Source organism: Ovis aries, chromosome X (assembly GCF_016772045.2).
Source record: "Ovis aries strain OAR_USU_Benz2616 breed Rambouillet chromosome X, ARS-UI_Ramb_v3.0, whole genome shotgun sequence".
Lineage (NCBI taxonomy): Eukaryota > Metazoa > Chordata > Mammalia > Artiodactyla > Bovidae > Ovis > Ovis aries.
This window is the reverse complement of record NC_056080.1, coordinates 131,304,691-131,326,868: the sequence shown is the minus strand read 5'-3', so window position 1 is coordinate 131,326,868 and position 22,178 is coordinate 131,304,691. Positions and strand designations below refer to the sequence as shown.

The window sequence follows — 22,178 nt, the reverse complement described above, 5'->3', positions numbered from 1 at the left end:
AATTTGACTTAATAAGTTAAGAAGATAAGTCACTGTTTTTAAGACGGTGTCTGAGAATCAGTCTGCTATTCTAATAACCAAATCCAACCCAGCAGCCTGGGAAACGTACTTGTTAAATAAAGATATTATGCAATAGATCCATCTCATCTGTACTCCCATGGATGGTAGCATTACTTTTCCTACCAGGAGCTGTTACCAAAAGTAGCCACAGATAGGCAGAGAGCCCATAGAATATACAATGTCTCCCCTATTGTCCATCTTATTTCTTGAAGAGATCATAGGTACTCCAGAAGTTGGAAAGACCAGTGTCTTTCTAAGCACAGATCTCAAGACAGTCCATAATCAAGTCCCTTCTGGCTCTCTGAAAGCACTAGTCTTGTAGAAATCAAAGAACACATGGAAAGTACCCTTGATCTTGCATTAGACCAACAAACCTGATTATCTACACAGTGTTATTTATCTTATTCTGTACCCAGAGGCTGGGCACTGGGCTTCTCACTCTCTTGGTTTGGGATGAGAGGTTCTCAAGTTCTCTGAGAGGATGTTCTTAGGAATTTAAGTGGGGAATCCATTAATCTTTACCAGCAATATCTGAACCAGGTCTCCAAATCCTTCCAGTTTTTTTCCATTAAGCATTGAGTCACAGTTACAGATATCCTACCATTTTCAAAATTTGACATAGAAATTGAACTTCAATTATGGCCATAATTTCAAGTTCGCAGTCATTAAAGAATAAAAAAAAATCCTGGGCAAAAAGGCATAATCAAATGTCATCTTTTTTATAGCTGAATAGTATTCTACTGTATATAAATATATGTATATAATACATATGTATGTGTGTATGTTGTTGTTCAGTCACTCAGTCATGTCTGACTCTTTGTGACACCATGGACTGCAGCACACCAAGACTCACTGTCCCTCACCATCTCCTGAAGTTTGCCCAAGTTCATGTCAATTGCATCAGTGCCTGTCACCTAGCCATCTCATCCTCTGATGCCCTCTTTCCCTTCTGCCCTCATCTTTCCTGGCATCAGGGGCATTGTATAAAAGGACAAAAAGATGTGTGTATGTGTGTGTGTGTATGAGTATGCCTACATATATATATATATTATTTATCCATTCATCTGTTGATGGGCACTTAGGTTGATTCCATATTTTGGCTATTGTAAATGATGCTTCAATAAACATAGGGGTGCATTTAACTTTTCAAATTAGTGTTTTGGTAGTCAGAACTTGAGGGTACTATACTAAGTGAAATAAGCCAGATGGAGAAAAGCAAATACCAAAATACAACATGACTTCATTCAAATGTAGAATATAAAAAATAGTGAAAAACCAAACCAAACCAAAGCAAACATATAGATAAACAGAACAGAGTAGGGATTACCGGAGGGTAAGGGTGGTTAGGAGAGGGTGAAATGGGTAAAGGTGATCAACTAAATGCTGACGTATGGAAACAAAACTTTTGCTGTTAGTGTATGCAGAAGTTAAAATATAACCTTTTACACATGAAACTTATATAATGTTATAAACCAAATTTTACCAAAATTTAAATAGAAAGGCATAACCAGAATTCAGTGGGATTGATCAATAGAAGGGCATTACTCTTTCTCCTCATTACTCATAAAAGGCAACTAGACTAGAATGTCCACTGCATGGAGTATGACATGTAAGATCTGGGCATATACAAGGTATCTGAAAAATAAGGAAACATATTAAAAGTGTTTTCATTTCTGTACTGTACTTTTTCACATTAGTGGTTGTTCCCATGAATTACATTTAGTGGCATTTTGCCAGCAAAACATTCGGAGGTTGAAGGAAAACTAACATATTGTTTAATAATAAAGATCTCTAATGTTTCCAGAATTTTCAAACATTCTATGTATTAGTCATGTCCTTGAAAGTTGGGTTGTTTTACTTTCAGTTAAGTTCAATGCAGTCGCTCAGTCATGTCCGATTCTTTGTGACCGCATGAACCACAGGATGCCAGGCCTCCCTGTCCATCACCACTCCTGGAGTCCACCCAAACCCATATCCATTGAGTCAGTGATGCCATCCAACCATCTTATCCTCTGTCGTCCCCTTCTCCTCCTGCCCTCAATCTTTCCCAGCATCAGGGTCTTTTCAAATCAGTCAGATCTTGCACCAGGTGGCCCAAGTATTGGAGTTTCAGCTTCAATATCAGTCCTTCCAATGAACACCCAGGACTGACCTCCTCTAGGCTGGACTGGTTGGATCACCTTGCAGTCCAAGGGACTCTCAAGAGTCTTCTCCATCACCACAGTTCAAAAGCATCAATTCTTTGGTGCTCAGCTTTCTTTATGGTTCAACTCTCACTTCCATACATGACCACAGGAAAAACCATAGCCTTGACTAGGTGGACCTTTGTTGGCAAAGTAATGCCTCTGCCTTTTAATATGTTGTCTAGGTTGGTCGTAACTTTCCTTCCAAGCAGTGAGCATCTTTTAATTTCATGGCTGCAGTCACCATCTGCAATGATTTTAGAGCCCCCAAAAATAAAGTCTGACACTGTTTCCACTGTTTCCCCATCTATTTCCCATGAAGTGATGGGACCAGATGCCATGATCTTCGTTTTCTTAATGTTGAGCTTTAATCCAACTTTTTCACTCTCCTCTTTCACTTTCATCAAGAGGCTTTTTAGCTCCTCTTCAGTTTCTGCCATAAGGGTGGTGTCATCTGCATATCTGAGGTTATTGATATTTCTCCTGACAATCTTGATTCCAGCTTGCGTTTCTTCCAGTCCAGCGTTTCTCATGATGTACTCTGCATATAAGTTAAATAAGCAGGGTGACAATATACAGCCTTGACGTACTCCTTTTCGTATTTGGAAACAATCTGTTGTTCCATGTCCAGTTCTAACTGTTGCTTCCTTACCTGCATACAGGTTTCTCAAGAGGCAGGTCAGGTGGTCTGGTATTCCCATCTCTTTCAGAATTTTCCACAGTTTATTGTGATCCACACAGTCAAAGGCTTTGGCATAGTCAATAAAGCAGAAATAGATGTTTTTCTGGAACTCTCTTGCTTTTTCGATAATGCAGTGGATGTTGGCAATTTGATCTCTGGTTCCTCTGCCTTTTCTAAAACCAGCTTGAACATCTGGAATTTCAAGGTTCATGTATTGCTGAAGCCTTGCTTGGAGAATTTTGAGCATTCCTTTACTAGCGTGTGAGATGAGTGCAATTGTGCGGTAGTTTGAGCATTCTTTGGCATTGCCTTTCTTTGGGATTGAAATGAAAACTGACGTTTTCCAGTCCTGTGGCCACTGCTGAGTTTTCTAAACTTGCTGGCATATTGAGTGCAGCACTTTCACAGCATCATCTTTTAGGATTTGAAATAGTTCAACTGGAATTCCATCACCTGCACTAGCTTTGTTCGTAGTGATGCTTCCTAAGGCCCACTTGACTTCACATTCCAGGATGTCTCACTCTAGGTGAGTGATCACACCATTGTCATTATCTGTTTTAGTTTAGTTGAATTAAACTTGCAACTCATGTAGCTGCTGTCATTTGGTGGTACAGACAGGTTATCCAGCTAATTCTTGCTCTTCACTTCTTTGTAAACATAGATCTCTAAGATAAGCTATAGATAACCATATCTCATTCTCCTTTTCTGATATGCATGTGTATATATATATATATATTTTTTTTCTCTATTAAAAATAACTCCATGAGCCTGATGGTTTGATTGCAGAAATCAATCAAAAGAAAGATCACAGGGAAAATACCTGAAGTAAAAAGAACACCTAGCACAATAACACAGATTGTTATAAATCCTAATTAGCTTGTTGTTGTTCAGTTGCTAAGTCGTGTCCAACTCCTTGCAACTCCATGGACTGCGGCATGCCAGGCCTCCCTGTCTCTCACTGTCTCCCAGAGATTGCCCTAATTAGCTTAATCAAATCCTACTAACCCCCCAATCTAATTAGAACTCACTTCAAATCAGTTCAGCTTTGAAATCTTGCACCAGGTCTTGGCATGGGCATAAGTCCTGTTTGCCACCTGCCTGAACTGTTGGCTCTGATAGAGGCTGTGGGGCATCAAGGCTTGGCATGAGGCTGGTCACTTTGGGCACTGAAACCTCTTAATCGCTCACTAACTATAGTTACTCTCTGCTAAGACCTATGTATTCCTGACTCACAGGCTGTTCTCAGTGCAGTTTAAACTTCTGGTATTCTTCCTGGACAGGGGCAAGGGAAGAATACCTTCACTCTTCTCAAGTTCCATGGGCTTAAAAATAAAAACCTAAAACTTTCAAAAGGCAGTAATATATAGAATGAGTTCCTCTACCAGAACAAAAAGCTCCTTTTAGAGCACTCTTTATGGTCATCCTTCATTCATTCATTCATTCTCTCTTTTTCTCTCTAGCAGTAAAAACTGTGGTAAAATATACATGACATATTTACTATTTTAGTCATTTTCAGTGGTATTAAGTACATTCAAAATGTGGTGCAGTTATTGCCACTGCCCATTTCAAAAACTTTTTTTTATATCCCAAACTATCTCTTTTAATAATTGATGTATTAATATTGATCCCCTTGCTTGGAAACCTCCAATTTCTTCCCAATTAATTTTTTGTCTACAATAAGCTGGTGTTTAAAGAGTTATCAGGAATGCAAACTAGTACAGCCACTATGGAGAACAGTGTGGAGAGTCCTTAAAAATTGCAAATAGAACTACCTTATGACCCAGCAATCCCACTTCTGGGCATACACACCGAGGAAACCAGAATTGAAGAGACATGTACCCCAATGTTCGTAGCCAGGACATGAAACAACCTAGATGTCCATCAGCAGATGAATGGATAAGAAAGCTGTGGTACATATACACAATGGAGTATTACTCAGCCGTTAAAAAGAATTCATTTGAATCAGTTCTGATGAGATGGATGAAACTGGAGCCGATTATACAGAGTGAAGTAAGCCAGAAAAACACCAATACAGTATACTAACACATATATATGGAATTTAGGAAGATGGCAATGACGACCCTGTATGCAAGACAGGAAAGAGACACAGATGTGTATAATGGACTTTTTGGACTCAGAGGGAGAGGGAGAGGGTGGGATGATTTGGGAGAATGACATTCTAACATGTATACTATCATGTGAATTGAATCGCCAGTCTATGTCGGACGCAGGATGCAGCATGCTTGGGGCTGATGCATGGGGATGACCCAGAGGGATGTTGTGGGGGGGGAGGTGGGAGGGGGGTTCATGTTTGGGAATGCATGTAAGAATTAAAGATTTTAAAATTTAAAAATAAAAAACTAAAAAAAAAAAAAAATAAAGAGTTATCAATCAGGCCTTCCTTCCCCCTGTTTTTTTCTTTCTAGAACTTTTAAAATATTTTGAACATACCAAATCAAACCATTTTTAAGCATTTGCTCAGAATAGGAGTTTCAGATCAGTTCAGTTCAGTCGCTCAGTTGTGTCCGACTCTTTGCGACCCCATGAATTGCAGCACACCAGGCCTCCCTGTCCATCACCAACTCCCGGAGTTCACCCAGACTCATGTCCATCAAGTCAGTGATGCCATCCAGCCATCTCATCCTCGGTCGTCCCCTTCTCCTCCTGCCCCAATCCCTCCCAGAATCAGAGTCTTTTCCGATGAGTCAACTCTTCACATGAGGTGGCCAGAGTACTGGAGTTTCAGCTTTAGCATCATTCCTTCCAAAGAACACCCAGGTCCGATCTCCTTCAGAATGGACTGGTTGGATCTCCTTGCAGTCCAAGGGACTCTCAAGAGTCTTCTCCAACACCACAGTTCAAAAGCATCAATTCTTCAGAGCTCAGCCTTCTTCACGGTCCAACTCTCACATCCATACATGACCACAGGAAAAACCATAGCCTTGACTAGATGGACCTTAGTCAGCAAAGTAATGTCTCTGCTTTTGAATATGCTATCTAGGTTGGTCATAACTTTTCTTCCAAGGAGTAAGTGTCTTTTAATTTCATGGCTGCAATCACCATCTGCAGTGATTTTGGAGCTCCCCCAAATAAAGTCTGACACTATTTCCACTGTTTCCCCATCTATTTCCCATGAAGTGATGGGACCAGATGCCATGATCTTCGTTTTCTGAATGTTGAGCTTTAAGTCAACTTTTTCACTCTCCTCTTTCACTTTCATCAAGAGGCTTTTTAGCTCCTCTTCAGTTTCTGCCATAAGGGTGGTGTTATCTGCATATCTGAGGTTATTGATATTTCTCCCGGCAATCTTGGTTCCAGCTTGTGTTTCTTCCAGCCCAGCGTTTCTCATGATGTACTCTGCATATAAGCTAAATAAGCAGGGTGACAATATACAGCCACTGACATAGTCCTTTTCCTATTTGGAACCAGTCTGTTGTTCCATGTCCAGTTCTAACTGTTGCTTCCTGACCTGCATACAGATTTCTCAAGAGGCAGGTTACTCACAGATAAATTATGGCATTCTCCCATGATACAGAAGATGAGGTTTCAGACCAAATCTTAGACAGGAGTTGAGTTTATCCCTATTGAACTCTGCCTTTATTTCAGGAAGTTGTTACTGTACAATTTGTGGTGAATCACTAGGCTAGCATGCTGCAGTCCATTGGTTCGCAAAGAGTCAGACATGACTGACTGAACAGAACTGAACTAAGGCATACAATATGAAGGTTCCTCAAAAACCTTAAAATAGAACTATCGTATGATTCAGTAATTTCATTCTTGAGTATCCCCAAAATGCATGTACCACGATGTTCATAAAAGCATTATTTATAATAGCAAAGATATGAAAGCAACACAAGTGACCATCAACAGATGAATTGATAAAAAAGATACACACACACGGTGGACTATCACTCAGCCATAAAAAGAATGAAATTTTGTCATTTACAGCAACATAGGTGGACTTGGAGAGCATTATGCTTGGTAAAATACGTCAGAGAAGGATAAACATTGTAATCATCATTGATATGTGCAATCTAAAAAATAAAACCAACTAGTGACTATAACAAGAAAGAAACCCACTCACAGATATAGAATACAAACTATTGGTTACCAGTGGGAAAAGGGACTGGGGTAAGGGCAAGATGGGGGTAGGGGATAGAGGCACAAACTACTAGGCATATAATAAGTTTCAAGGATATATTGTACAGCACAAGGAATACAGCCAATATTTTATAATAACTTTAATAGAGTATAATCTATAAAAATCTTAAATCACTATGGTGTGTACCTAAAACTAATATAATGTTGTAAATCAACTATACTTCAATTAAAACAAAGATGATATATGAATGGCAAATAAGCATATAAAATAGCATCATTAGTCATTAAGAAAATGCAAATTACTGCTACACTGAGATGTTGCTTCACATGCAGTTCAGTTCAGTTCAGTCGCTCAGTTGTGTCTGACTCTTTGCCACCCCATGGACTGCAGCACACCAGGCCTCCCTGTCCATCACCAACTCCCGGAGTCCACCCAAACCCATGTCCATTGTGTCAGTGATGCCATCCAACCATCTCATCCTCTGTCGTCCCCTTCTCCTCCTGCCCTCAATCTTTCCCAGCATCAGGATCTTTTCAAATGAGTCAGCTCTTCACATCAGGTGGCCAAACTATTGGAGCTTCAACATCAATCCTTCCAATGAACATCCAGGACTGATCTCCTTTAGGATGGATCTGTTGGATATCCTTGAAGTCCAAGGGACTCTCAAGAATCTTCTCCAAGACCACAGTTCAAAAGCATCAATTCTTCAGCACTCAGCTTTCTTTATAGTCCAACTCTCACATCCATACATGACTACTAGAAAAACCATAGCCTTGACTAGATGGACCTTTGTGGACAAAGTAATGTCTCTGCTTTTTAATATGCTGTCTAGGTTGTTCACAACTTTCCTTCCAAGGAGTAAGCATCTTTTAATTTCATGGCTGCAATCGCCATCTGCAGTGATTTTGGAGCCCCCCAAAATAAAGTCTGACACTGTTTCCACTGTTTCCCCATCTATTTGCCATGAAGAGATGGGACTGGACACCATGAAGTAGAATGACTAAATATATTGACAATACCATTTGTTGACAAGGATGCGTGACAACTGAAATGCTGGAGAGAATACAAATTAGTACAGCACTATAGAAAATTGTTTGGTTGTTTCTTTCAAACTTGCACTTACTGTATGGACAAGCAATTATATCCAAAGGCAATAAAAACATATGCCATCACAAGTAAGGGTCATAGCAGCTCTTTTTCACAGTAGCCCCAAACTAGGAAAAATTCAGATGTTCAGGAATAGGGAATGCATAAACAATTTGTCATATACCAATGCAATAAAAACAAAATGATTGGAACTAAAGTGAAAGTGAAGTCACTCAGTTGTGTCTGACTCTTTGGACTGTAACCTACCAGGCTCCTCCGTCCAGGGATTCTCCAGGAAAGAGTACTGGAGTCGGTTGCCATTTCCTTCTCCTACCAATACATATAAAGGCATGGATAATCTCAAAAGAATTCTGTTAAGTGAATCACATGTACAAATTATTGTATACTATAATCTCATTTCTACAAAACTCTAAAAAAAGGCAAAACTATAATGCTATAGAGCAGGTCATTGTTTGCCTAGGACTAGTTAGGGAGGGGGTGCTGATTGTAAATTAGAACAAGGAAATTTTGGGGGGTAATGAAAATATCCCATGTATCAGCTGTTGTGATGCCTACACAATTGACCACTACCAAAACTCATTAAATTGTACACTTAAAATTTGTTAATTTTATGTAAATTTTTTCTCAAAGGAGCTGGGATAAAATTTGCAGCAAATATGGAAGATGAAGGGTTGTACAGATAGACTGGTAGCTAAAAAAATTAACATCCAAGTAAAATAAATTTTAAAAAATTGCCAAAGTACATGAATAGATAGCTCAAGAAAAATTAACAATAGTCTATAAACAGAAACCCTAACTCAAAAGTAGTACAAATAGTAGTAACTTAAATACTATTTTCCAAAATAGAATATGCACATATATGTATATTCTAGATCTTGGAGGATAATGCAAGATAGACACTCACATATACTGCTAGCATGGTTGTAAATATATAGAATATTTCTGGAAAGCAGTTTAAAAGTGTTATCAAGAGCCTCAAAAATATGTATTGTCTTTGATATAATAATCTATGCATCTAGGATCTTATTTCAAGGAAATAATCATAAATAATAACTTTTTAATTATTAATAATAATATTCATTATGCTGGTGAAAAATTAGACATGGCCTAAATGTTCAAGAAGAGTAGTATAAATTAAATACATTGTGATATATCTAAGTGGCAAAAAAAAAAAGTCACAACACAATTCAACTTGCTTGAAAAGAATAACTATGTGGGGACACTTCATAATAAAATATTAAATAAAATAGGGATAAAACAAACATCCAGTTAGATCTGAAGTTTATAATCTCTCTGAAAGTGAAAGAAAAATGAAAGTGCTATTTGCTCAGTCCTATCTGTCTCTTTGTGACCCCATGGTCTTGGTGGCTTCTTCAGAACCTTTTCCCAAGATGGATCACAAGTAAGGTGACAAACTCTTCTGTTTGCTGAGTTGGGATGAGTTGACCACCATATTGTGAGAGACTGAAGCTAGGAAGAATGTAGAATCACCATGAATTCCCTCATAGTTCAGTTGGACCACACCACCACAACCATGTTTTTCTTTTAGCCTTTCCTCCTTCTTCTCTGTCCCCTTGAAAGTATTCGTTGCTCAGTCGGGTCTGATTCTTTGTGATCCTATGGACTATAGCCCACCAGGCTCCTCTGGCCATGGAACTCTCCAGCAAGGATACTGGAGTGGATAGCCATTTCTTTCTCCAGGGGATCTTCCTGACCCATGGATTAAACTCAGGTCTCCTGCATTGCAGGCAGATTCTTTACCATGTAGGCATTGGCTATCAAAAGAGAAAGTGCATGGTCATAGCAGTAGAGTTAGCCCAGATTAACTTTGTGCAGTTAATCCTTTCTGTAATTCATCTATAGCAGATGGTACATCCCAAATTCTATGTTAAGCTTTTGCTTCTAGGTTCTCTCAGTGTGTATCCAGGCACTTTCAACTACTTTAGATATTAGTCTGAACAAACCTAAGGTGAGACCACAGAAGAAAAAAAGTGTCCCAGAATGGATGTCAAAATCAAATGTTAGTGATTTAGGAGTCTCTCTCTTTTCTCCCCACCCCCTTTAATTATATTATCCTTCTCCCTCTTACCTTGCAGCATGAAAATCTAAGATATTTTCTCAATTTATTTTTTTGAATTTCCATAAAATGCTTTAAGTTGTACAAATGGGTCTCATGAGGATTAGCAGAATTTATTCTAAAGCAATTAAAAGGACTGTCAAACCCTCTCCATTTAAGGGTTATCCTAGGGATATTTCTCTGTTTTACTCTCTGGGTAGCCTTTTGTGTTAGAGGCTCAAAGTTTTGGCTCCATAATGTTTTGCTCTGCCCTGTCCAGCTCCCTTTAGGTATCTATGTGGTGAAATCTATCTGGCTGCTGGCTCTTCTCTCTCAGTATTGTCAAAAGTCCCCCGAGTCTCCAGCTGTCCTTAGGGTGAGTGAGTCAAGGTGATTGCTCTGGGCCTCTGGTTAGGGGAAATGGGAGACACATCACTACTGGCAGCTGTACATTTATTCAGCTGGTGGATGCAAGGGAGGTGGCCTTTGACAGAGTATGCCAAAAAACACATGAGATTCGCTGAACATTACTTCTTAGCCATCCTCCTCCTGCCAGCACCACACATAAACATAGCTTAGGAATATCCTTCTCCAGTTCTATTTCTCTCTATATAACTGAGGCTACCCAGAGATTATCATACTGGGTGAAATAAGTGAGATGGAGAAAGTAAAATATCATATTGCTCATTTGAGGAATCTTAAAAAATGATACAAATGAACTTATTTATAAAACAGAAAGACTCACAGATCTAGAGAACCAATTTATCATTATGGGGGGAAGGGGAGAGGAATAGGTGGGAGTTTGGGATTGACATGTACACATTACTGTATTTAAAATGGATAATCAAAAAGACCTACTGTATGAACAGAAAACTCTGCTCATTATTATGTAAAAACCTAAATGGAAAAGAATTTGAAAAAGGATAGCTATGTGTATATGTCTAAGTGAATCACTTTGCTGTACACCTGACACTGTCAAAACATCATTAATCAATTATACTCCAACATAAAATAAAAAGTTAAAAAAGAAAGAATGAAAGCAAATGTGTTTAGTTATCTTTTTTAAAAGTCTTTTTTTTAACTATAAGATACTTTTAAAAGTTTTTGCCGTGATTATATTTAAACTTTTATCTTCCTCGTGTGAATTTATTTTAGGGGTTGAAAAATCACCATAGGGCTTGCTTTTTTTTTTTTTTTAAATGAAAATGAAACTAAAGTCATTAGTATTACAAGACAGAGGCTTCCCAGGTGACTCAGTGATTTAAAATCCACCTTCCAATATAGGAGATGTGGGTTTGATCCCTGGGTTGGGGAGATCCCCTGGAGAAGAGAAAGGCTACCCACTCCAGTATTCTGGCCTAGAGAATTCCATGGATTCTATAGTCCATGGGGTCACAAAGAGTTGGACACAACTGAGCGACTTTCACTATAAAACAGATCTCAATTACGAGGCAGCCCTGCAACCTGGACCTCAAGAGCGACTCACTATTTTGTTCATTTCCTCAACAAACATTTATTGATCACATAGCTCTAGAAAGTGGTTAAAGAAGGGGTCCATTATGCAAACTACAGAAATCACTGATAGATTTTCAGTGTCTCTTAGTAATAGAAACAGGATAAATTTGTCTGATAAGTGTTGGGACTAGAGTTTGACTTAGTTTCCCTTTGCAATTATTAATGGTATATTTTCGAGCGGCCAATAGCTTTGAAAGGATCTCACCCCATACTGTGCTCCAATATCACTTGCATCAGGGTTTTCTTGAATTCTCTGTCTTCTTACCTTTGGTATTTGGAATTCTAGAAGGATAAACTACAAAAGAAATATTCCCAATTCTAGTGAGGCACAGTGTATTACATCAGAAAAGGTATTAGTCACTGTGATTTAAAGTGATTTAAAGCATAATTAAAGGTACTTGTAGGAAAAATGTCAAATGTAAATAATAAAATATCAAACAAACTCAGCAGACATGGTCTATGTCTCATACAACCCCTATGTTTGACATACCACTTAACCTTGAACACAGTAGGTAAGTCCTACTTTGAAAAATAATTTGTTTCAAGACATACCCACAGTGTGAGACAATGATATATATTTACTAATCTATAAGCATGTTCACAGAAGCTGGTCAAAAGCACTTACAACTTTTCTGCTGTTATGAATGATTATAAAGTACATCTTCTACAAAAAAAAAAAAGTGAAAAAATTTTCCTACAACTGGAAACATCTTGAACTCTTCAAGGCTGACATAACTTCAGAGCAATAGAAACCACATTTTTGACTGCATCTTAGGTCCTACCACAGAATGGAAAAAGAGATGGGGTTTTGTGGGGGGAGTGAAGGAGTGTGGTCAGCAGAGGGGAAACTATTATAGTCTGGCACTTTAAACTTCTTCAATATAGATTATGGGTGGGATGAGGGGGTGGGTACATGCTTTCTCATGGATAAGTGTAGTCTGGAAAATGTGCCCTCAATTTTGTCTGAGGAGAGAGATACTTAATATTTTTAAAAAATCAACCACAATAGTATGTACCTAGTGCCTACTATATGGGAGAAAAAAGGGAAGCAGAAGAAATATACTATCTTTGATATGTATAAACCTAGTTGAGGTGACAAAATATACACAGATTATGCTAAACCATGTTTCACTGTATTAATACCATTAGTATTTAGCATAAGGGCAAAGATGTGGCTTCAGAGTAATTGGGAAGACATTCTCTGGCTCAGCCTTACATAGACTGCTTCAAGCAACATTCAATAAAAATATCAAAGTAAGTCTTAAGTATCCTTTGTTGTGCAATTTTTCTAGAAGTAACTTTCCACTAATGTTAACTAATGTTACATAGGCCCATCAAAAAAGATGGTGGGATTTTCAGTCTTCAGCTCTATTATCAAAGAAATCCTTTGCCCAGAGTAGGTACTTAATGGAATTTTGTTCAATAAATGCATTTGTGGTAATTGTCTTGTCTAAAGTAATCAGTCATACAGCTGGTTTAATCACTCACTGTAATGGCATCTGCTACTTCTAGGGTATTTTGAGGTTTTCCCCTATTAAGTCTGCATAACACTAACAAGGCAGTAAGGTTATGGAGGTGTTGCACACATGTATTCTATCACATAACTATGTCTCAGTGCCCTACGAGAACATGAGTTCCTCAAAGGACGAGACTGGGCTAAGCTTTCTGAGCACCTGCAGTGGGGCTTCTGGAATCTGCATCTAGAACATGAACACACTATCCTGCTGACCTACTGGAACTTGGCATATATATTCAGAGGCTTAATTAATAATGCTAAACTGATTCCTCATCAACTTTTGTATCTTCAATTCTAATTTTGCACCAATGGGTGATCTGGTTAATGTCTGTAAGATTCAGGGGATGTTTTAATGAATTGTACCTATTAGCAGGTTATATTGAACCCCTCTTTTCCCCACCACACATTCAGCAATGTACACTTCTGTGGTCTCACAAAAGTGTACCATTTACCACTGAGAAGAGCAAGCTCAGGTCTCTCCCAAGTATACGTAACACTAGTATTTTACTTCTCTAAATGCAGTGTTAACATAGAGCTGATTGCACATTCAAGTACCATGACAGACAGCAAAGGGACCAGTCAACATTTCACACACCCACTTACTCTCTAGCCTCCCTCTAGACTTTCAGTGATTCCTGCCTGATTGGAAAAAGAAATTTAAATATTCCTACTAGTTGATCCTATTAAAGAAAGACAGATCTCAGAAAGCAAGTGTTACTGAGCTATTGTATGGGAGGAATCATGTTCTCAGACACATGATTATTATCCCAAGTTGAAATGTCTGAATCATGTTCTCAGACACTTGATTATCATCCAAAGTTTAAATGTTGTTCTCTCTCTCTCTCTTTTTGATTAGCCTGGATGACAGTGAGCTGAGTAAATAGAATATGGGGCTCTTGTACAGCCTTTGCTTGGCAAGGTAACCTGCAGATCCTGTGGACCTTTCTTGCATCTTCTCCTTCCACTCTAGAGACTCCAGCCCTCCAGCATGATAAATACACTCAAGTCTTTCCCATCCTCAAGAAACACTTCCTTGATTTAAGAATCCTTCTAGTTACTGGCTTTTCCAGTATTCTACAGAAAAATTACTTGAAAGATTAGCTTATATTCACTGTTTCTTTTCCCTTCCTTACCAGTCACTGCTTTCACTAAGGTCACCAATGACCTCCATATTTACAAACCCAGTGAATAATTTTCTGCCACAGTATTACTTGATTACTTGATATCTCTTAGGTAATTGACATTTTCTCTTAAAATTGAATTTTCTCTTGGTTTTCATTATATTTCCTTTCCCCTTGCCAGTTGGAAGCTCCTTTTCAATGTTCTTCATGGTATTCCCATTTTTCTTTGTGGGCTTCCTCCACAATCATTTAGATACTGGTATTATCCCTGATGCTGTTTTTACTGTATAAAGTTCTTCTGAATGATTTATTCCAAATTATTGCCTACATTTCCAGTTAATTCTGATGACTTCAAGTCTGTATCTCAGAACTCTTGTGTTCCAAACTTATGTTGCAACTTGCTGAAGGACTATTTCCACCTGAATGTCTCACATGCATATAATATTCAGCATGTACAAAACCAAACACATTTTATTTCCCTGAAAATTTCCTCCTTGTCATATGGTGCTAACATGTGTATTTTCCTAAGTCAGAAATCTAAGTCTACCCACATTTCTCCCTTTTCCTTGCTGCTAACATTCATTCACTAATTCACAAAATCATGCTGTTTCTGTCTTGTTAATAACATTAGCATCTGTTTCCTTCAACTTCATTTGGACTTTACCACATAAACTCAGGTATTCATCATTTCTTGACTGGTTAACAATACTTTCCTAATTGATTTCTTTCCAAATCACACCAGTCCACTGGAATAATGCCATTCACAGTTTCCCACTATTTTCAGGATCAAGTTTAAACTCTTTAACTAAATACACGAAGTTCTTTATGACTTCTTTCCACCCCACTAGCTTTATCACTTTTGTATATGTGCACTATTCTCCAGCCATATCAAAATATGTTTAATTTCTCCAAATAAATCACATTTGTGCAATATGAATAACACCAGAGTAATTTGAATGCACTAGAGTAGGACTTATCAAACTTTTTCTGTAAAGGGCCAAATAGCAAATAATTCATGTTTTGCTAGTCAGAGAGTTACTGTTGCAACAACTTTGCCAATGTAGTGTATAAAAACAGCCATAAATAATCTCTAAACTTAATGAATGGGCATGACTGTGTGCTAATAAAAGTTTGTTTACAAAAATAAGGGCTTGTCAGGTTTGGTTCTTCTTGGGTCATAGTTTGCTGACTCTTGAACTAGAGTACCATGGTATATAAAGAAATCCTGTCTTCAATCCTTTTATAGAGCCAAAAACTAATTTTGATTTTTGTGCCAATTGGGATTTTAAAATGTTAGGTTTACTTTAAACAAGGTACACCTGTACTTAAGACACATTAACCTCAGAGAGATCTAGGACAAAAAAGTAATTAATTTCCATCCACAAACTATATTCCTGGCCATAAAACAAACTTAAGCTTTCCTAAGTATTCTATAAGTCTATGCTTTCACTTGGAAAATAAACCATCTTCTAAGAATTATTTGCTTCATTGGATTTGACATAGTAACTTATCCTTGTGGTTCATTTTACTTTTTCCTGACGTTAAAGGTTCTTGTAAATCACTTCTTTTTTCTAGATGTTTGTGTCTCCAGAGTGGCGGGAAATTCAGAATCTGAAAAATATTGGGCATGGCAGGGAGAGAGTGATATCACCAAATGCTTCTACGATCAATTATGTCATTGGACAAGCAGACTAAGTGTCCTTACTCCGAAGGAAAAAGTGAAGTTAGAAATACTTGGAATATCTTCATTTCCAGGTAAAGTTTTAAAAATCTGATTTTGAAGTATAATCTAGGGACTGATTAAGGAAGGCTATGATAATTTCCTCCTTAGTAAAAGAGAGGAAACAAGGGGCAACGCAAGGGTTTAACCCAATATATAAGCAGAGTGGGTAGCTATCTTCTGTGGTCTAGTGTTTGTGAGCCTCCCCACATCTCCGTTATCACACTCTCAAGTTATCAAGCCTTAGTAGACATGAATTTTCTTCTTTAAGTGTTCTCCTTTCCAGAGAAATAGTTGTTAAGTTTTAGTATGGTAATTATTCTAGGCAACATTCCATTTGAATTAAGATAATGCCCTTTAAGAATAAATCAAGTTGGAATAAATTGCTATCAAAAAGAGTAACACATCATGAGGGAATTATTACCCACTATGACCATAGTGTTGAGATTATCATCTTTGGCCCTGTGGATTAGTGCAAGAGAGGATAATGCAGTCACAAAGGGAAGGAGCCTGGAGCCTTGACAACACAGATCTACTACAGCAACCATGGATTACCTACATGTAGATGAACATGCAAGGGGGAAAATAAACAAGCCACTTCAATCTTCGTTAAGACAATCAGTATTCACTTGTTTTGTTGTTGCGTTATAGCAGCCCAATTTCCTATATCACAACTCATTTTAATTATCATCATTATCACACCATTAATATTGTCATTTACCAACACACAGAGGATCCAGCTTATGTTTCAGTCTACCAAAACTGCCTACAGAAAAGTTAGGAACTTGCTTATTAGATACTTTTAAGACTTTATTAAATAGATAGAAGTCCTGGCACTCACATGTATATATCCAGGAAATGTAGAGAGTTGTGTATGAAATGAGCCAAGACTCTTCTTTCTGAGTCTCAGTTTCCTCATGTATAAGAGACAGAGTTGAAACACATAATTTCTAAGGCTTCTTCCATTTATAAAGGTTATGATTCTAACAGTCTATAGACTGTACTTCATTTTTCCTTATTAGTGATTTGATAACTTCAGTCAAGGAAAGAAAGTGAGCTCTTGAACATGATGAGGGGAAAGCTACATTTAACCCTGAATTATGGCTTCAAGAAGTTGACTGTTAATTTTTTTTAATGCTGTGGTAGCAATATCTAACATGTGCACCCTCAAAAATGATCCATTATATTCAGAGAAATCTATTTCTATTTTAACATAACAGAATGTTGATTCAAAGTCACAAAGATGCTAAAGATGACTATCCTCTCTCTCTAATTCCTATACATTCTTCTCCTTTTTCCTCTTTCATAGGTAATATCTGAAGCGCACTTTAGGCTCAATAGTTCCCAAATTCATGCCTTGTCTTCTTCTTCTCTACTATTCATAGTTTTCCCCTTTTATGTCAAATATATTTCTTGCCAATGCAAAGTATGTACAATGGAAGAAGAGAAAATGCTCTCTGCCTTTAACAGTGGGAGGCAGAATTGCTAGACTCATGAAATTCCTTTAAGTTCTTAATCTGTGATTAATCTATCATCACTACACTTAAAAAGAATAGAGCATTGACTCTCATTCCAGCGTGTCTATCAAATCTAGAATCCTTTAAACAGAGAGTGGTTATAAAATGTTGCTAATGTAGCTGTGCAAAAATATTGCTAGCCCCAAAAGAGTAAGTTTCAACAGATATGAAGCCATTAGGAAGACATACTTAAATGAGAATACACTTGTGATTCCCATTGAAAGAATATATTTGTAAGTCAGGATAAAATAGATTATGTCTCAAAAGGAAACAATAATCCAAATATCATTTACTTAAAATAGTAAAACTATTTTAATTTAGGTTTCACATACAATATAAGTTGATGGGGTGGAGGCTCTTTCCAAGGTAATCATTAAAAACCCAGGCCGAAAGAGGATCTATCTTGAAAAGGTGCTTCAACAATCACCAGAGAAAGATAATTGAGAGGCTGAAGCTAAGCACTGTCAATTAAATGCTTCCACCAAGAAATGTCATGCGTCACTTCTGCTCACATTTCAATGACCAAAGTAAGTCATGTTGGCCACACCTAATTTCAGCTGGGCAGGAAAGTGCATTCCTACCATATGGCTAGAAGGACTGGAATATTTCTGACAGTCTTACTGCCTGCCAGAGTGTAAGACTGTATATCATGTGACCAAAATTTCAGATTTAGTTAACTGCTAGATATGTGAGCTTTTAACTCAATGGACTTCATAATCTTCCACACTGGTTTGTTGTCAGGATCAAAGAAGTAATGGAAAATGGACTTCATAATCTTCCACACTGGTTTGTTGTCAGGATCAAAGAAGTAATGGAAAATGAAAAGTATAAACCATTAATCAAATGCAGTTTTTTAAAAATGAAGTCTTTGAAATAAATGCAGGGGTATGAGGCTAAGATTTGACCATTTTCATGAGTTCCATTCTAGATGTTTAGTTTTCTTCACTTTATTTCCTAAGCACTTTCAAATTCTTAAAAGCCTATTAGGCCAGAGGAATTCAGACCATAAACTTAGAAATAAGGGAACAAATGAGTCTCTCACTTGCCCTTTAGTTTGACTTGAGGCAAATGTTTTTTAGTTTAACAACTTGTTAAGTTGTAAGTTCAGTGTGACCTTCAGTTTTTCAAAAATTCTGTTTGGAGAAATGCTGAAAACTGGAATATAAGTTGCTAAGATTGATTTTTCAACTCTTGGATCTTACCTTGGGTGGACTTGAAAAATAAAGACAATATAGTTAAGACCTTGAAGGAGGTTTAGTTTAGTTCCAAAGTAAACAATGCATGGAGAGTTAATGATTTCTACCAAAACACTGTACCTTTTGAATATGCCTCATCTTGAGATGGATGAAGTGAGATCCAAGAAGCCTCTCTGGGCTTGATAGAAAGAGCACTGGTGGGAAAAGTGACAAGTTGTTCCCGGTTCCCTCTGTGTGCACACAGAATGGATCAGGGACATACTGGCCCTTGCTAGGATGGACGCTAAACAACTTATCTCCCAGGGTATGTTTCTAATGACTGTCTTCTAGGACAAACTTCCCAGGACCATCTCTGTTTCAAACCCCTGAGATTGTTCTGGGAACTTCTGAAACTTCTCTGGGGCCCCCTTTGCTTGGGAGAAAACACAGGCAAAGAGAGTCGAGTAAGTTGAGTAAGCAAAAATGGACACAAACTTGAGCAAACTCTCGGAGATAGAGGAGGACAGGGAAGCCTGGCATACTGCAGTTCATGGGGTCACAAAGACCTGGACATGACAGACACTGAACAACAGCAACAAAGCAAACTGTCACAGCGGTTTCAGCAAGGATAAGTCAAAGGATAAAGATAGTAATTTCTTGCACATGAGAATCTGATTTCTGTATCAATGAATGGTTTTAATTCCAATAAAAATAGCATATTTCTAGATTGTTGGGGGGTTAAGGAAAGGAAGAGCTCAGATTAAGGGAAGTGGCACATTCATCAGGAGGGAGTTCTCCACAGTCTCCTGGCCATCCTGGTCTGGCCTTTGCTTGTGGTCTCCCGCCTCTGGGAAGAACTAAGGATATTACTTCCACTCAGGTTTTCACTAGGTGACCAGGTAAGGGACACAGGAGCATCAAGTGACCCCCAACACTCTTCTTCCCTTCAATCTGTGAAAAAAGTGAAGATGACTGGGTATATCCTACAGTGTTGCCCAATACAGCTCCATGTCACTCATCAGTCAGAAGATGTGTGACAGAGACCTGGCTAGAGACATGAACAGCTTTCTTTTTGTCCCCTGGTGTCAGTGATGCTGGCATTTGGGTCTGTGTCCTGGAAGGAGCTCAGTTCAGTTCAGTTCAGTCACTCAGTCATGTATGACTCTGCAACCCCATGAATCGCAGCATGCCAGGCCTCCCTGTCCATCACCAACTCCCGGAGTTCACTCAAACTCATGTCCATCAAGTCGGTGTGCCATCCAGCCACCTCATCCTCTGTTGTCCCCTTTTCCTCTTGCCCCCAATCCCTCCCAGCATCAGGGTCTTTTCCAATGAGTCAACTCTTCGCATGAGGTGGCCAAAGTACTGGAGCTTCAGCTTTAGCATGATTCCTTCCAAAGAAATCCCAGGGTTGATCTCCTTCAGAATGGACTGGTTGGATCTCCTTGCAGTCCAAGGGACTCTCAAGAGTCTTCTCCAACACCACAGTTCAAAAGCATCAATTCTTCAGTGCTCAGCTTTCTTCACAGTCCAACTCTCACATCCATACATGACTACTGGAAAAACCATAGCCTTGACTAGATGGACCTTTGTTGGCAAAGTAATATCTCTGCTTTTCAATATGCTATCTAGATTGGTCATAACTTTCCTTTCAAGGAGTAAGTGTCTTTTAATTTCATGGCTGAAGTCACCATCTGTAGTGATTTTGGAGCTCAAAAAAATAAAGTCTGACACTGTTTCCACTGTTTCCCCATCTATTTGCCGTGAAGTGATGGGACCAGATGCCATGATCTTAGTTTTCTGAATGTTCAGCTTTAAGCCAACTTTTTCATTCTCCTCTTTCACTTTCATCAAGAGGCTTTTAGTTCCTCTTCACTTTCTGCCATAATGGTGGTGTCATCTGCATATCTGAGATTATTGATATTTCTCCCAGTAATCTTGATTCCAGCATGTGCTTCTTCCAGCCCAGAGTTTCTCATGATGTACTCTGCATATGAAGGAGCTCAGATCTACCCATATCAGTGGATGCTTCTCATGGGTTTCAGGTAAAACTTTCACCTAATAAATACTGTGTTAGCACTGGAGCCTGGATAAGCTCCTTGGGGACTAGGGACCATTAGATGAAATATCCTTCCTTCTCCCTGCCCTTGGCTGAGTCACTCTCCATTAGGACAATGGCGCTGGGCTTGTCATCTGCAGGTTCGTAGGTGATGTAGCTGCCTTTGTTCTTCTACAGGTAAGAGAAGATCAAAATCATGACTGAGAGCAGAGTGAGGAAGACCACTGTGATAACAACTGCAATGAGCGGTGTCCTGGCTTCAGTTACCAGGGACAGGTCCTCAATGGCCTTTAGAATTGTGGTAGCCAACAGTTCTTGTGCTGGAGGAGGCATGGTTGGGAGACTAGTCATTGCAGCAGCAGGACGGGCACCAGTAGGGAGGTGCAAATCTTTATTTTTTTAAATTGTAATTGGAGGCTAATTACTTTACAATATTGTGGTGGTTTTTACCATACATTCACATGAATCAGCCATGGGTGTACATGTGTTCCCCATCCTGAACCCCCCTCTCACTTCCCTCCCCATCCCATCTCTCAGGGTCATCCCAGGGCACCAGCCTTGAACACCCTGCCTCTGCATCGAACCTGGACTGGCGATCTGTTTCACAAATGATAATATACAGGTTTCAATGCTATTCTCTCAAATCATCCCATCCTCACCTTCTCCCACAGATCTGAAAGTCTGTTCTTTACATCTGTGTCTCTTTTGCTGTCTTGTATATAGGGTCATCATTACCATCTTTCTAAATTCCATGTATATGCATTAATATACTCTGTTGGTGTTTTTCTTTCTGACTTACTTTGCTCCGTATAATAGGCTACAGTTTAATCCACCTCATTAGAACTGATCCAAATGCATTCTCTTTAATAGCTGAGTAATATTCCATTGTGTATATGTACCACAGCTTTTTTATCCATTCATCTGCTGATGGACATCTAGGTTGCTTCCATGTCCTAGCTATTGTAAATGGTGCTGTGATGAACATTGGGGTACATGTGTCTTTTTCAATTCTGGTTTTCTCGGTGTGTATGCCCAGCAGTGGGACTGCTGGGTTGTATGGCAGTTCTATTTCCAGTTTTGTAAGGACTCTCCATGCTGTTCTCCATAGTGGCTGTACTAGTTTGCATTCCCACCAACAGTGTAAGAGAGTTCCATTTTCTCCGCACCCTCTCCACCATTTATTGTTTGTAGACTTTTGGATAGCAGCCATTCTGACCAGTGTGAGATGGTACTCATTGTGGCTTGATTTGCATTTCTGTGATAATGAGTGATGTTAAGCATCTTTTCATATTTCTGTTAGCCATCTGTATGTCTTTGGATAAATGTCTGTTCAGTTCTTTGGCCCATTTTTTGATTGGGTTTTTT

The 22,178-nt window shown here is 38.6% G+C and overlaps 1 protein-coding gene and 1 pseudogene across 1 annotated transcript in view; both read right to left on the bottom strand.

The window, feature by feature from the left end:
* The window catches only part of IL1RAPL2 (interleukin 1 receptor accessory protein like 2), a 1,188,406-nt gene that overhangs the window by 164,321 nt on the left and 1,001,907 nt on the right, over window positions 1–22,178 (bottom strand). The window lies entirely within an intron of this gene.
* LOC114111319 (small cell adhesion glycoprotein-like) lies at window positions 20,871–21,268 on the bottom strand (annotated as a pseudogene).